The 16,861-nt window shown below is 46.0% G+C and overlaps 1 long non-coding RNA gene across 1 annotated transcript; it reads left to right on the top strand.

Moving 5' to 3' along the window:
* The first annotated feature begins 7,698 nt into the window (after positions 1 to 7,698).
* On the top strand, positions 7,699 to 10,211 carry LOC140720229 (uncharacterized). Its single transcript, XR_012097132.1, has 3 exons — positions 7,699 to 7,739; positions 8,148 to 8,381; positions 10,189 to 10,211. It is a non-coding gene; the product is annotated as an uncharacterized lncRNA (long non-coding RNA).
* The last annotated feature ends 6,650 nt before the right edge of the window (positions 10,212 to 16,861 follow it).

Raw genomic sequence — 16,861 nt, 5'->3', positions numbered from 1 at the left:
TAGATGAGGTAGTTCAGTGTATTGATCTACTTGAATATTAGTAAGGCATTTGACAAGGTACCACACTGTAGGCTTATTCAGAAAGTCAGAAGGCATGGGATCCAGGGAAATATGGCCAGGTGGATTCAGAATTGGCTTGCCTGCAGAAAGCAGAGGATCGTGGTGGAGGGAGTACATTCGGAAAGAAGGGTTGTGACTAGTAGTGTCCCACTAAGATCGGTTCTGGGACCTTTAACTTTTCGTGATTTTTATTAACGACCTGGATGTGGGGGTAGAAGGGTGGGTTGGCAGTTTGCAGACGACACAAAGTTGGTGGTGTTGTGGATAGTGTAGAGGATTGTCGAAGATTGCAGAGAGACATTGATAGGATGCAGGAGTGGGCTGAGAAGTGGCAGATGGAGTTCAACCCAGAGAAGTGTGAGGTGGTACACTTTGGAAAGGACAAACTCTAAGGCAGAGTACAAAGTAAATGGCAGGATACTTGGGAGTGTGGAGGAGCAGAGGGATCTGGGAGTACATGAACACAGATCCCTGAAAGTTGTTTCACAGGTAGATAGGGTAGTTAAGAAAGCTTATGGAGTGTTAGCTTTCATAAGTCGAGGGATAGAGTTTAAGAGTCGTGGGGTAATGATGCAGCTCTATAAAACTCTGGTTAGGCCACACTTGGAGAACCATGTCCAGTTCTGGTCACCTCACTATAGGAAGGATGTGGAAGCATTGGAAAGGGTACAGAGGAGATTTACCAGGATTCTGCCTGGTTTAGAGAGTATGGATTATGATCAGAGATTGAGGGAGCGTGGGCTTTACTCTCTGGAGAGAAGGAGGATGAGAGGAGACATGATAGAGATTTACAAGATATTAAGAGGAATAGAAGAGTGTACAGCCAGTGCCTCTTCCCCAGGGCACCACTGCTCAATACAAGAGGACATGGCTTTAAGGTAAGGGGTGGAATGTTCAAGGGGGATATTAGAGGAAGGTTTTTTGACTCAGAGAGTGGTTGGTGCGTGGAATGCACTGCCCGAGTCAGTGGGGGAGGCACATACACTAGTGAAATTTAAGAGACTACTAGACAGGTATATGGAGAAATTTAAGTTGCGGGTTTTCTGACAGGCAGGGTTTAAGGGTCGGCACAACATTGTGGACTGAAGGGCCTGTACTGTGCTGTATTGTTCTATGTTCTATGTTCAAAGCAAAGATTAGTGGGAAGATGGACGATTGGAACATTTTAATAAACCTATAGAGAGCAACTAAAAAAGGCAAAAGATGAAATCTGAAACCAAACTAGAAATGATATCGACGTGGATAGTAACAGTTTTCTCAAGTATGTTAAAAATGAAAGAGAAATGACAGTGGATATAGGACCGCTAGAAAATGAGGCAGGACAAATAATAACAGGGGACAAGGAGACGGCTGATGAACTAAATAAGTATTTTGTGTCAGTATTCACTGTAGAAGACACTAGCAGTATGCCTGAAGGAAGGTAAGTGGGTGCAGTTACTGTTTCAAGAGAAAAGGTGCTCAAAAAGATGAAAGACCTGAAGGTACACAAGTCACCCGGACCAGAGGAACTGCACCCTAGGGTTCTGAAAGAGGAGGCATCAGAGATTGTTGTAGAATTAGAAATGATGTTTCAAAAATCAATGGACTATGCCAGATGACTGGAAAATTGCAAATGACACTCCACTCTTTAAGAAAGGAGCAAAGCAGCAGAAAGGAAATTATAGACCAGTTAGCCTGACCTCAGGGGTTGGGAAGATGTTAGAGTCAATTATTAAGGATGAGGTGATGGAGTACTTGGTGACATAGGACAAGATAGTACAAAGTCAGAATTGTTTCCTTTAGGTAAATCTTACCTGATGAATCTGTTGGAATTCTTTGAGGAGATTACAAGCAGGATAAGTAAAAGGGATACTGTGGATGTTGTGTACTTGGACTTTCAGAAGGCCTTTGACAAGGTGCCACACATGAGGCTGCTTACCAAGTTAAGAGCCTATGGTATTACAGGAAAATTACTAACCTGGTTGCAACATTGGCTGATTGGTAAGAGGCAGTGAATGGGAATAAAAGGATTGTTTTCTGGTTGGCTGCCAGTGACTAGTGGTGTTCCACGGGGGTCGGGATTGGGACCGGTTCTTTTTATGGTCTATATTAATGATTTAGATGATGGAATAGATGGCTTTGTTTCCAAGTTTGCAGATGATACGAAATTGGTGGAGGGGCTGGTACTGTTGAGGAATCAGGTAGGATGCAGAAGGATTTAGACAGATTAGGAGAATGGGCAAGAGAGTGGCAAATTAAATACAATATTGGAAAATACCTGGTCAGTCACTTTGGTGGTAGAAATAAATGTGTGGAATATTTTCTAAATGGGGAGAAAATCCAGGGATCTGAGATGCAGAGGGACTTGGGGGTCCTTGTGCTGAACACCCTGAAGGTTAACTTGCAGGTTGAGTCAGTTTGTTGGTGAGGAAGGTAAATGCATGTTAGCATTCATTTCAAGAGGTCTAGAACACAACAGCAAGTAGGTGATGCTGAGCATTGATAAGGCATTGGTGAGGCCTCACCTTGAGTATTGTGAGCAGTATTGGCCCCCTCATCTGAGAAAAGATGTGCTGGCATTGGAAAGGGTCCAGAGGAGGTTCACAAGGATGGCTCCAGGAATGAAAGGGTTATCATACGAGGAACATTTGATGGCTCTGTGTCTGTACTCGCTGGAATTCCGAAGGATGAGGGAGGATCCCATTGAAACCTTGTGAATGTTGAAAGGCCGAACAGTGTAGATCCAGAAAGGATGTTTCCCATGGTAGGAGAGTCTAGGACAAGAGGGCACAGCCTCAGAATAGAGGGGCGTCCTTTCAAAACAGAGATGCAAGGAAATTTCTTCAGCAAAAGGGTGGTGAATTTGTGGAATTTGTTGCCCCATGAAGCTGTGGAGGCCAGGTCGTTGGGTGTATTTAATGCAGAGATTGACAGCTTCTTGTTTGGACATGACATCGAAGGTTATGGGAAGTAGGCCGGGATCTGGGGTTGAGGAGGAGATTTAAAACAAAGGATCAGCCATGATTGATGGTGGAGTAGACTCGATGGGCCAGATGGCCTCATTCTGCTCTTATGTCTTACAGTTCTTATGGTCTTATGGACTATTTTCTAAATGGAGAGAAATTTCAAAAACTGAGATGCAGAGGGATTTGAGAGTCCTTGAGCAGGATTCCCTGAAGGTTAATTTGCAGGAGTCTGTGGTGAGGAAGGCATATGCGATGTCACCATTCATTTGAAGAGGGCAAGACTATAAATGCAAAGATGTAATGTTGAGTCTTTATAAAGCACTGGTGAGGCCTCTCTTGGAGTATTGAGAGCAGTTTTGTGCCCCTTATCTTGAAAAGGGTGTGCTGAAACTGGAAAGGGTTCAAATGTGGTTCATGAAAATGATTCCAGGATTAAATGGCTTGTTATATGAAAATCATTCGATGGCTCAGGGTCTGAATTCACTGGAATTCAGAAGAATGAGGGGTGACCTAATTGAAACCTATTGAATACTGAGAGAGCTTGATGGAGTGAATGTGGAGAAGGTGTTTCCTCTGGTGGGCATGTCTAAGGACACAGCCTCAAAATAGAAGGGTGTCCATTTGGAACAGAGATGAGGAGAATTTCTGTAGCAGGGAGAACTGAATCTGTGGAAATCTTTGCCTCAGGCAGCTTGCGAGGCCAATTCATTCTGTATTTTTAAGACAGAGGTTGATTGATTCTTGATTGGTCAGGGCATGACGGGGACGGGGGCGGTGTTGGGGGCGGGGGGGGGGAGATGGGCGATTGCTGCAGAGAGAAAAAATGGATCGGCCATGATAAAATGGCTGAGCAGACATGATAGGGAATATTTTCTTATGGTCTAATACAAGAATAAAAATCTCCTCTGAAGGTGAATGGGGTCCTGTTGAGAGCCTGCATGGAACACTGTGCACAGGTCTTGTCCCCGTCCCAGAGGCAGTCTATCGGATAAAGGGAATGAAGAATTTTCCCAGATTGATTCTGGGTTGTGGTAGTGTCCTCAGAGAGATTACAATGATTGGGCCTGTCTCAAAACTAGAGAAATAAGAGGTGGTCTGACTGAAACAAACACAGACTCACAGGGTAGGGGCAGGAATAATGTTTTCCCTGGTGGAGGGGGGGGGGGAGTTGAACAATGGGTCACAGACTCGACATCCGAGGTCACCTCAGCAGGGCTGAGATCCGGAGAAATTTCCTCACCCAGATTGTGGTGAATATTTGAAATTTTCTCGACAAGTTTTCTATATTCAAAAATCAAATTTAGGGTCTCAGCGATGATGGGAACGTTGCAGGAAAGTGGCGCTGATGTCAAAGATCAGGACTGTTGTGAGGAAAGAGTAGAATAGGCGCAACGGGCCGAGTGGCCTGGCACGCTCCTGTTTCTTATTTTCTAAAGCACGAGTTTACCTTTGCGCCTTGTTCTCCCTTGGTTTTCAGCCATTCGGATTGCACAGGGGAGCGGTGAGAGCTCCGGAGATCCATCGGCAGCCGCTGCGGGGCTGCTCCCGTCTCCCAGCAGGAAGGGACGGGTCTGCGAGACAACACCAGACAACAGGCCCCGATCCTCGGCGGGGAAAGGCCGGGCGCCCTCCGTGTAGCTGAAACATCTCACGGAATCTCCGCCAGTCTCTTCAGCTCTGCCTTCGAAAGGATTCATGACCCGCCGGTGGTGCAGCCGAAACCCGAGGCGCAGCTCCCGGTCTCCGGCCTCACTCGGTCCCGGTTCCAACTTCCGGCCGGGCCTGGCGCTTAGCGTCCCGCCCACTGACACCCCTCAGCCAATGCGAGCAACCCTCTCCCAGCGGTGGTCGCTGATTGGCTTTAAGTGTGTGAGGACGGGCTGCTGCTGGGAGCTGGAGATGTCAGTCGCAGTTTGTTGTCAGAATCAAAGGAAGTTCCCCGAAACTCAAATTTCTAAATAAATTTTATTATCAGAGTACAGATAAGTCACCCGAGAAGCATTTTCCTGCGAACATACTTAGAAAAAGTATAGAATAGTAACCATAACAGAAGAAAGCAGTGAAAGATCAGCCAGAGTGCTGAAGGTAACAAACTGTGCAAATGAAAATATGGGGAAACAGCGATAAATAACAAGAGCATGAAATAACCGCAGCGGCTGCTGATGGATCTCCGGAGCTCTCACCGCTCCCCTGTGCAATCCAACAGGCTGAAGACCATAGGAGCAAGGCGCAAAGGAAAACTCGTGATTTAGAAAATAAGAAACAGGAGCAGGCGTGGCCGTTCGGCCCGATGCGCTGTTCTGCCCCTCACTCAGAACATGGTTGATCTTTGACCTCAGCGCCACTTTGCTACCGAACATCGCCGAGCCCATAAATATGTCCGTTTAATTTAGAAAACTTGTGGAGAAAACTCCAAATATTCACTGCACTGTGTTGGGGAAATTTCTCCTCATCTCAGTCCTGCTGAGGAGACCTCTGATTTTGCGTCTGTGATCAGTGGTTCCACTGCCCAGCCAGGAGAAACATCATTCCTGCCCCTACCCTGTAAATACCCTGTGAGACTGTGTCTGTCTCAGTCAGGAAGTTTCTCCGTGTGAACCTTGTGTTAATGAAATTGGTGACAGTTCTTTCAGACCAGCGGCTTTGACCACAAGAACACCAGACAGTGGTCAGCACGGAATGTCCTGCAGTTACTGCAGGAGAAGGACTGGATGGACACAGTGGAGTGGTTCCCTGAGCAGACAGTCCAGACCATCTGGCAGAATGCCTCCTCACCAGATCTCACCTGTCTGGCGGGGAAAGGGGCCTCCCAGTCTGATCCTTGCTGCATGCCCGGAGATCACTCCCACAGCGCGCTGCCCCGAGATTACTGCAGTGGAGACAAGACGGTCACTCACCTCTTTGCGGACTGTGGGCTGGCGAAGATCTGTGGAGAAAGATGCAAGGGCCTGTGCCACAGCAGCTGCGTGACAGAAGGCTCACTGATCCTCGGGCTGTTCCCAGGACTGTTGGCTGGCGACTGTCACATTTCAGACTACAGGGACACCATTGGAACTACAGGGATCCTCTACACTGTACAGGGAGGGGCCGGGTTGGCTGAGGAAGCCTCACAGTTATTGTAGTAGTGAACCACCCCAGGGGGGCGCATCGCTTCTCCTTTCAGCGCAGGACTTCAATCGTCTTCCAGGGGAAGGGCATTCCTACCGCAGGGATGGGGCCTTCGGAGATTCAGCTGACGTTTTGTCGCTCTAGGGTTTTAAGAGATGGGGTTGCTGGCAATACGGCCAACCCTGCTCCGCTTGTAGCCGGTCTTAGACAGTCCATGGCCACGTTTTCTCCACCTGTTGCCCGTTTAATGTGTTTTTGATCTCACACTAACATAGAAATGGCCAGAATTTCCACTGAACACATCCAGCAAAACCATGTTCATTCCCTGAGTCGCAGGGACTCAGCGCGCATAGTGGACAATCGCGGTACTGCAGGGGGATCATCAGCTCCCGGAAAGTGAAAGCATTCTGAATCAGGAAGTGCCGGGAGTTAACATGGCTTCGAAAGGACAGGTCGAGAGTTTGAGCGAGGAGTTAATTTGTCCCGTCTGCCTGGATTTCTTCACCGATCCGGTGTCACTGGAGTGTGGACACAACTTCTGTCGCTCTTGTATCACACGGTGTTGGGAAAGGGAGGAGAGAAACTCCTGCCCGGAATGCAGAGAGGTGTTTGCTGGCCGCACCCTCAGGGTGAATCGGGCCTTAGCAAATCTGGCTGAAAAAGCTCGAAATCTAAACCTGAATCCGAAAGGGAAGGAAAGTAAACTTCACTGCGAGGAACATGAGGAAGAACTGAAGCTGTTTTGTGAAACGGACAAGACACTGATCTGTCTGATCTGTAGAGACGCGCAGGAACACAGAGAGCACCGCTTCAAGCCGATTAAAGAAGCTGTTAAAATCTACAAGGTAAAAGTAACGTTAATTTGATACTCAACCCATTTTCTCTTGTCCTACATAACATCACATGAGCCTCCAAAACGAACACATCACTGTCTGCAACTTCCGCCATATCCGATGGGATTCTACCGTCTCTCCGTCCCACAGCCCACCTCCGCACCCCGCAACTCTCTGCTCTCTGTAGGAATCGCTCCCCGTACTGTATCGCACTTATCCACTCTCTCCTCCCCACTGATCTCCCTCCTGGCACCGACACCTGCAAACGGGACAAGTGCTACACCTGACTCCTTACCTCCTCCCTCGTCGCCATTCAGGGCCGCAAACAGCCCAGTTCCTCCCGTTTCTTTCATGGTCGATTGTCCTCTCGTATTAGATTCCTTCTTCTCCAGCCCTTTACCTCTTCCACCTGTCCCCTCTCAGATTAACACTTCATCACCCTCCCCCACGTTCCCCCTCACGTTGTCTCACCCGTCACCTGTCAGCTGGTTCCCATCCCTTTTTATTCTGGCTTCTGTCCCATTCCTTCCCAGTCCTAATGAAGGGTCTCATCCCGAAACACCGACTGTTTATTTCCCCTGAATAGATGCTGCTTGACTCACTGAGTTCCTCCGGCATTTTGTGTGATAATCGGGTTTGATCACCTGTTTCTTTTGATGCATCTTTGTTTCTATTTCCTTCACTCTCTGACTTCCAGGATCAGCTAAAATCTTCCTTAGACACTCTCACAAAAAAGAAATCAGACTTCCAGAAAAAGGAGCAGCAACAGAAAGAGAAGATTTCCGGAGTTCGGGTGAGGCTTCCTGAGCGGAATTTCTGATATTACTGTCGAGCTTTGCTCCATTTAATGCAGAATAGCAGCGTATCGCAGCTCCAGTGACCTGGGTTCGATCCTGACCTCTGGTGCTGTCTGTGTGGAGTTTGCATGCTCTCCCTGTGACCAGACACATCTCAAGGACATGCTGGATGAATAGTTAATTACAATTAGCACTGTGAAAGTGTGGGGGGGGGGTTATATGAATCAGGTGGGAGTTAATGGGTCAATAAGGGAGAACAGATTTCAGGAAAACGTGAGGGGAAGGGGTTGACAGGAATGTTTCAGAGGTAGTATGGTCCCCAATGGACCGAATGGTCACTTTAATATCATCAGGAAATACAACACAGCAATGCAGTAAACTAATCTTCACCTTTCATTCGACAGAAACAATCACACAGTGTTCAGACCCACATCATATCCCAGTTTGCTGAACTGCGCCAGATTATCACTGAGAAAGAGCAGAGTTTACTCAGGGATCTCGGGAAGGAAGAGGCGAGGATTCTAAATCCAATGGAGAAAAATCTTCGAGAGATTCAAGAGAATATCAGGTTTATTCAGGAGGAAATCTCAAAGTTAAAGGAAAAGATGGATCAGAAAGACGGTGTGATATTTCTCAAGGTGAGGGATTACATTTCAATTTATTTCTGTGAAATTGAACTAAATGAACAGTGGTATATTTGAAATAAACACAGCACAGCGGCCAATTCTACCAAATCAATTGCCGCTGCTGGTGTCCTCACACAGAGTGTTCTCCTTGCATGACGCACCTCCAATCACTCCGCTGATGACATTCTAAAATGTCAGAGATAGATATTCGATACTTTATCAGAAACATACAATACTTAAGTGATGAAATTTCAGCATAATTAATCGTAAATTAAACTGCAATTAATCGGTCAACAAAAGATATGGCATCTGCCAGTCCCAGGATCAAAACAGCCCAGAACAAAGTACGAATATGTAACTTATTCCCTTTGCTTTTACCACGTCCCCACTCACGTGACTGGTTATCGTAATAAACACCTAACACAGAATACAATGCAGATAGAAAAAAGATGTGTTGCTCCTACACACAGCATTTACAAATCGCAGTAAACTGTTTCTCACCAGACAATTGATAGAACTAATCAGGGCTGTTGATTTCCTAAAACTGGACTTCCACAACTTCTGTACATCCCATGACAGAATGTAATCTTCTCTGAAATGATTTACTCTGATCATAACACAGAGCTGCAGATTGTGTCCTTAATTACCACATTAAATATCCTCTAAAACTCCCATTAACACCCAGTTCCAGTCACAGGCTGTGAGTGTGTCTGGTGCGGTGGGTGTGAGGGTATCTCTGTCAACCAGTGAGAACAAAGAATGTGACCCACACATCAGACTTATCCTCCGTATCCGGTTTCCATCAGATTACAGAAACCTTCACTGTCTCTACTTTGTCGGATTAAGTTTTACATGGGATTGTGTCCCATTCTCCGTCATGAGCAGGCCATTTGGTCCATCTTCTATCAATTTCCCCTCGGCCACAATCCTCCTGCCACCTCCTCACCACAACCAGCAACAGTGCCCCAAACTCCCTGGTCCCTCACGTGTTTATCCAGTTTCCCCATTACAGTCAGTCTCTGCTGTTCTATTTCAACCACTCCTGTGGCATTGAGTTCCATATTCTTGTCACTAAATTCTTTGTGGGATTTATTTTAAAACCTCCTGGCATTTTATCTTTGACTGAAGGTCTCCCCATAAATAGAAACATAGAAGCAAAGAAAACCTACAGCACAATACAGTCTCTTTGTCCCACAATGCTGTGCCGAACATCTACTTACTTTAGAAATTACCTTGAGTTAGCCATAGCTCTCTATTTTTCTAATCTCCATGTACCTGTGTGGGAGTCTCTTGAAAGACCCTATCGCATCCACCTCCACCTTCGTTGCCGGCAGCTCATTCCACCCATTCCAAAAAAACTTACCCCTGACATCTCCTCTATACTACTTCCAAGCACCTTAAAACTGTGTCCTCTCGTGTTAGCCATAAATGAAGTACTTTCTCCACCTGCACAAGATCAAATCCATCACTAATCTTAAGTTGTTCAGTTTTATCATCCTGCCGTCATATCAGGATGAAAATGCACAGCCTGTCCTGTCTTTCCCGTAACTGTCATCTGCTCAGAGACCCTCACACCTACCGCACCAGACACACTCACAGCCTGTGATGGAACTGGGTTTTAATGGGAGATTTGGAGGATATTGAACGTGGTAATCCTTTCAGAAACATTCCCTGTAATTTACCCCATGGTTCTGATTGTTCGTGTGTGTGAGTGACTGGGGGAGTGGAAATTTTCAATACCTTGTAATGATTTGGATAAAATTCAGGATGTGGACTGTAAGTCAATGTCTCATCAGATTTGTGTTTTTATTTATTTCAGGAGGAAGTTCGTTTGAACAGGAGGTAGGACAGGCTCTTTACTGAAACCCTGTATGGATTTGTAAAATACTTCAAAATTCCAGTTTATCACCAGCAGTTTAATATTTACAGAATCAGTGACGATGTCCAGGAATTGTCGGTGACAGATGAGGCCCTACCGGTTGAAAAATTCGATCACCTCTATTTGTTGAACACAGTGCTGAGAGAAACGCTTGATGACATTAATCGAGGTAAAACTTACAAATATTCATTTTTCCTTGCTTATGAAACACAACTGTTATAATTTGAAGCAAGGATTGGCTATGATAATGGACTGAAGGGGAACTGAAGTTTATTCCATATCAACCCCACCGACTGGGAGGGATCACTGTCACATGTTCAGCTGGAGATGTCAGACCCCTGAACACACCAGCACAGGGTCACAATACAACCAATACACGGGACTGGCAGATGAACCATCCTGTCCTGATCCCAGACACACTGCATTAACACACCAAGACATGAGTTGAATCCTACCACAGGAGCTGGGAAATTAATACCGACTTGATGATATTGTACGGAATAAAAGTGGGTATCAGTGTGGTGACCAGGATTTTCAGAAAAATACACAAGTCCTTTGTGAGCTGTGAGTCCGACATTGTAGTATTTCAGAGGAGGAAAATAAATTACAGTGGTCTGAGAGAGGAGTTGGCCAAAGCAAACTGGAAGGAGATGCTGGTAGGGATGAGAGCAGAGCAGAAATGGTGTCAGTTTCTTAAACTGAGAGAGGTGAAGGAAAGATGTATTCCAAAAATAAATAAATACTCAAATGGCAAAATAGTAAATAGTGGCTGACAAGGGAAGACAAATTAACGTCAAGGCAAAAGAGAGGGGATAAAGCAACAAAGCAAAAATTAGTAGGAAGACATCGGATTGGGAAGCTTTTAAACCTACACAGAGGAACTAAAAGAAAAATTAAATGTGTATCGATTTGACTTTATTACTAACATCCTTCATATACATGAGGAGTAAAAATCTTTACGTTACATCTCCGTCTAAATGTGCAATGCATGTATAACATGCTAGTCAATATAACAGAGAAATACAGGTGTCTCAGCACGAGTTGATGCCCTGGCTGATCAAGAACCTCCGTATTTCTGCCTTAAATATGACTTGGCCTCAACAGCCACTTGTGGCAACAAATTCCAGAGATTTACCACCCGCTGAATAAAATAATTTCTCCGCATCTCAGTTCTAAAAGGACGTTCTTCGATCCTGAAATCATACCCTCTTATCCTAGACTAGATGGCTTTGTTTCCAAGTTTGCAGATGATACGAAGATTGGTGGAGGGGCCGGTAGTGTTGAGGAAACAGTTAGGCTGGACAAGAATTTGAATGAGGAGAATGGGAAGGAAAGCGGCAAATGATATACAATGTTGGAAAATGCATGGCCATGCACTGTGGCCGTCGAAATAATGTGCAGAGTTTTTTTCAAATAGGGAGAAAACCCAAAAATCTGAGATGGAAATGGACTTAGCAGTCATTCTGCAGAACACCCTAAAGGTTAACTGGCAGGTAGAGTCAATGGTGAGGAAGGCAAATCCAATGTTAGCATTCAGTTCAAGGGGTTTAGATAGCATTCAATTCAAGAGCAGGGATGTGATGCTGAGGCTTGATAAGGCACTGGTGAAGCCTCACCTTGAGTATTGTGAACAATTTTGGGCTCCTCATCTAAGAAAAGATGTGCTGGCATTGCAGAAGGTTCAATTCATAAGGATGATTCCAGGAATTAAAGGGTTCTCATACGAGGAACTTTGGATAGCTCTGTGTCTGTACTCGCTGGAATTTAGAAAGATGAGGGGGGATCTCATTGAAACCTTTCGAATGTTGAAAGTCCTAGACAGGGTAGATGTGGAAAGGATGTTTCCCATGGTGGTGGAGTTTAGGACAAGAGGGCACAGCCTCAACAGCCTCCTCTATTTAAAACAGATGCGAAGAAATTTGAGCCAGTGGCTGGTGAATTTCTGGAACTTGTTATGTGTATTTAAGGCAGAGCTTGATAGGTTCTAGATTGGACACAGTATCAAAGGTTACGGGGAGAAGACCAGGTAGTGGGGCTGAGGAGGAAAAATAAGGATCAGCCATGATTGAATGGTGGAGCAGACTCGATGGGCAAATGGCCTAATTCAGCTCCTATATCTTATGGTTATCAGACAACTACATTAAAGCATTGTGAGAATGAGCTCGGACACACCAACAAGCATTGACATGGGTCAAGATTTCATCTCGGGAGAAGCACACACAGCATAACCGGCCTGGCAAAGCTCCCTCACACACACACACAGGAAGGATTGGCAGATTGTAGTCAGAGCCTCAGCAATGTACGTTGTTATTTCCCTCAGTAACCTGGAAACCAATCTCTTCAGAGACAGTCATTTATTCATTTAAACAACTCAATCACGTGTGACACATTGTCAACACGCACTAGATATGTGATGACACACTGTGACATACAAATTCTTCAATGTGCACACTCTCCTTCAATGTGTATACACACCACACGGATATTTACCACAATCAGCACACACACACAAACACACACACACACACACACACACACACACACACACACACACACACGGATATACTATCAGAGTGTGGCACACGGCCACAGAAATAGGCACAAATTTGTATTTAGGATTGAAATCTGCCTTCCTTACCCGGTCTGTCTGTTCTGTGGCACTGAGCTGCCCTCTGACGTGACGTCACATCAACACTTCACAGATAGACTCCGGGGTGAGATTCCTCAGGAGGATGATCTGGGAGGGTTTGACGGATGTTGAACCCACGGTCCACTTCATCAAGCGGCCAGTGAGTGAGTGGGCCAATGAAGGAGTGGGGATTTGAGGCTTTGACTACAGAGGCTTCGCCAAGAAGAGGCGAAGGACGAGCTTTTTCCCAGTTAGTCTTTACAATGCCTCCTGAGACGGTGATGTGCCTCTCCTGTGAGATGTGGCAGTCTTGGGGGAGCTCCCGTCTCCCGCAGTCACATCTGCCAGAAGTGCTTGCGGCCAGGCGATCTGGAAGAACGTGTGAGGAATCTGGAGCAGCAGCTGGATGACCTTCGACTCATAAGGGAGAATGAGGCAGTCATAGATGAGAGCTACAGGGAGGTAGTCACACCTAGGCTGCCAGAAGCAAGTCGTTGGGTAACAGTCCGAGGGGGGAAAGCGAAGGAGAGTAGACAGATAGTGCAGAGCACCTCTGTAGCCATTCCCCTGAATAATAAGTTTACTATCCTGGATGCTGTTGGTGAGGACGACCGACCAGATGTGAGCCACGGTGGCAGGGCCTCTGTCACTGAGTCTGACCCTGTGGTGCAGAAGGATGGGACGGAAGACAGGAGAGCTGTCGTCTTTGGAGATTCTATAGTCAGGGGAGCAGACAGGAGATTTTGTGGACGTGAAAAGGAATCCCGCACGGCTTGTTGCCTGACATACTGGTCCGAGAGGGAAAGGAACCAGAGGTGGTGAAACATGTTGGGACCAACGACATATGCAGGAAGAGGGATGAGGTCCTGAAGTGTGAGTTTCGGGAACTAGGCAGAAAGATGCAGAACAGGCCCCAAAGGGTGGAGTTCTCAGGATTGCTGCCAGTGCTACGTGACACTGATGGTAAGAATTGCAGGAGATGGCAGTTGAATGCGTGGCTGAGAAGTTGGTGCAGGGGGCAGGGTTTTAGATTTTTGGATCATTGTGATCTCTTCTGGGGAAGGTGGTACCTATACAGATTGGATGGGTTGCACCTGAACTCGAGGGGGAGCAAATTCCTTGCAGGTACGTTTGCTGGCATGGATCGGGGGGCGTGGGGTTTAAACTAATTTGCAAGGGGGATGAAACCTGGAGCGATAGAGCAGTGAAAGAAGTGCATGGAGTAAAGCCAGATCGAACATATAGAGAGGCTTTGAGGAAAGAGAAGCAGAATAAAGGGTGTAAAGGTAGTAAAGTAGAAGGGCTAAAGTGTGTGTACTTCAATGCAAGAAGCATCAGGAACAAAGGTGATGAACTGAGAGCTTGGATACATAAATGGAATTATGATGTAGTGGCCATTACGGAGACTTGGCTGGCACAAGGGCAGGAATGGATTCTCAATATTCCTGGATTTCAGTGCTATAAAAGGGATGAGGGGGTGGGGAAGGGGAGGAGGGGTGGCATTACAGTTCAGGGATACTGTTACAGCTGCAGAAAGCATGGGTAATGTAGCTGGACATTCTTTTGTGTCAGTATGGGTGGAAGTCAGGAACAGGAAGGGAGCAGTTACTCTCCTGGGGGTATTCTATAGGCCCTCTGGTAGCAGCAGAGATACCGAGGAGCAGATTGGGATTCAGATTTTGGAAAGGTGCAAAAATAACTGGGTTGTTATCATGAGTGACTTTAACTTCCCTAATATTGATTGGCACTTAATTAGTTCCAAGGGTTTAGATGGGGCAGAGTTTGTTACGTGTGTCCAGGATGGGTTCCTGTCACAGTATGTTGACAGGCCGACTAGGGGGAATGCCATACTAGATTTAGTATTCGGCAACGAACCGGGTCAGTCAGTGGGTTAGCATTTGGGGGACAGTGATCACCGCTCCCTGGCCTTTAGTAATATCATGGAAAAGGATAGAATCAGAGAGGACAGGAATTTTTTTAATTGGGGAAGGGCATATTATGAGGCTATAAGGCTAGAACTTGCGGGTGTGTATTGGGATGACGTTCTTGGAAGGAAATGTACTATGGACATGTGGTTGATGTTTAAGGTTCTCTTGCAGTATGTTAGGAATAAATTTTTCCCGGTGGGGAAGATAAAGAATGGTAGGGTGAAGGAACCATGGGTGACAAGTGAAGTGGAAAATCTAGTCAGGTGGAAGAGTACAGCATACATGAGGTTTATGAAGCAAGGATCAGATGGGTCTATTCTCAATATTCCTGGATTTCAGTGCTTAAAAAGGGGTTGGCATTACTGGTCAGGGATACTATTACAGCTGCAGAAAGGGTGGTTAATGTAACAGGATCTTCTTTTGAGTCAGTATGGGTAGAAATCAGGAACAGGAAGGGAGCAGTTACTCTACTGGGGATATTCTATAGGCCCCTTGGTAGCAGCCGAGATACCGAGGAGCAGATTGGGAGGCAGGTTTTGAAAAGGTGTAAAAATAACTGGGTTGTTATCATGGGTGACTTCAACTTCCCTAATATTGATTGGCAATATTGATGCCAATATGGCATCTATGGGTCTACTGAGGAATATAGGGTAGCAAGAAAGGAGCTTAAGAAGGGGCTGAGAAGAGCAAGAAGGGGTCATGAGAAGGCCTTGGCGAGTAGGGTAAAGGAAAACCCCAAGTCATTCATCAATTATGTGAAGAACAAAAGGATGACAGGAATGAAAGTAGGACAGATTAGAGATAAAAGTGAGAAGATGTGCCTGAAGGCTGTGGAAGTGAGCAAGGTCCTCAATGAATACTTCTCTTCGGTATTCACCACTGAGAAGAAGCTAGATGATGGTGAGGACAATATGAGTGAGGTTGATGTTCTGGAGCATGTTGATATTAAGGGAGAGGAGGTGTTGGAGTTGTTAAAATACGTTAGGACGGATAAGACCCCGGGGACTGACGGAATATTCCCCAGGCTGCTCCACGAGGTGAGGGAAGAGATTGCTGAACCTCTGGCTAGGATCTTTATGTCCTCGTTGTCCACGGGAATGGTACCAGATGATTAGAGGGAGGCGAATGTTGTCCCCTTGTTCAAAAAAGGTAGTAGGGATAGTCCAGGTAATTATAGACCAGTGAGCCTTACGTCTGTGGTGGGAAGCTGTCGAAAAAGATTCTTAGAGATAGGATCTATGGGCATTGAGAGAATCATGGTCTGATCAGGGACAGTCAGTATGGCTTTTTGAAGGGCAGATTGTGCCTAACAAGCCTGATAGTGTTCTTTGAGGAGGTGACCAGGCATATAGATGAGGGTCGTGCAGTGGATGTGATCTACATGGATTTTAGTAAGGCATTTGACAAGGTTCCACACGGTAGGCTTATTCAAAAAGTCAGAAGGCATGGGATCCAGGGATGTTTGACCAGGTGGATTCAGAACTGGCTTTCCTGCAGAAGGCAGAGGGTTGTGGTGGAGGGAGTACATTCGGATTGGATGTTGTGACTAATGGTGTCCCACAAGGATCTGTTCTGGGACCTTTACTTTTCGTGATTTTTATTAACGACCTGGATGTGGGGGTAGAAGGGTGGGTTGGCAAGTCTGCAGACGACACAAAGGTTGGTAGTGTTTTAGATAGTGTAGAGATTGTCGAAGATTGCAGAGAGACATTGTTAGGATGCAGAAGTGGGCTGAGAGGTGGCAGATAGAATTCAACCCGAAGAAGTGTGAAGTGGTACACTTTGGAAGGACAAACTCCAAGGCAGAATACAAAGTAAATGGCAGGATACTTGGTAGTGTGGAGGAGCAGAGGGATCTAGGTGTACATGTCCACAGATCCCTGAAAGTTGCCTCAAAGGTAGATAGGATAGTTAAGAAAGTTTATGGGGTGTTAGCTTTCATAAGTCGAGGGATAGATTTAAGAGATGCAATGTAATGATGCAGCTCTATAAAACTCTAATTAGGCCACACTTGGAGTACTGTGTCCAGTTCTGCTCGCCTCAGTATAGGAAGGAT

Source organism: Hemitrygon akajei, unplaced genomic scaffold (assembly GCF_048418815.1).
Source record: "Hemitrygon akajei unplaced genomic scaffold, sHemAka1.3 Scf000038, whole genome shotgun sequence".
Classification (NCBI taxonomy): Eukaryota; Metazoa; Chordata; class Chondrichthyes; order Myliobatiformes; family Dasyatidae; genus Hemitrygon; species Hemitrygon akajei.
The sequence above is the reverse complement of the archived record's forward strand: the minus strand, read 5'-3'. Positions and strand labels throughout refer to the sequence as shown.